Source organism: Ceratosolen solmsi, unplaced genomic scaffold, assembly GCF_000503995.2.
Source record: "Ceratosolen solmsi marchali unplaced genomic scaffold, CerSol_1.0 scaffold43, whole genome shotgun sequence".
Classification (NCBI taxonomy): Eukaryota; Metazoa; Arthropoda; class Insecta; order Hymenoptera; family Agaonidae; genus Ceratosolen; species Ceratosolen solmsi.
Genome location: NW_011948431.1, coordinates 346,534 through 346,795, shown reverse-complemented (window position 1 = coordinate 346,795; position 262 = coordinate 346,534).

The window sequence follows — 262 nt, the reverse complement described above, 5'->3', positions numbered from 1 at the left end:
TGGTCATCTGCAATTGTATATATGCATACAGGCCAGTGGTAGTGAAAGAGTTGTAAATAGAAGGACAGTGGAATAAAGAGCTGCGGCAAAGGGAGCATAAATACACATGGAAATGGAAATGCCTCCATCGGGAGCCAGCCGACGAGTTCACAGGAGACACGGCTGGCCGCCTGTCGCTTCGCTCTGCCGCTTTTCTCCCACCAATCTCTCGCTCTGTCTCTCTCTCTCTCTCTCACACACACACACGCGCGCGCGCGCGCAC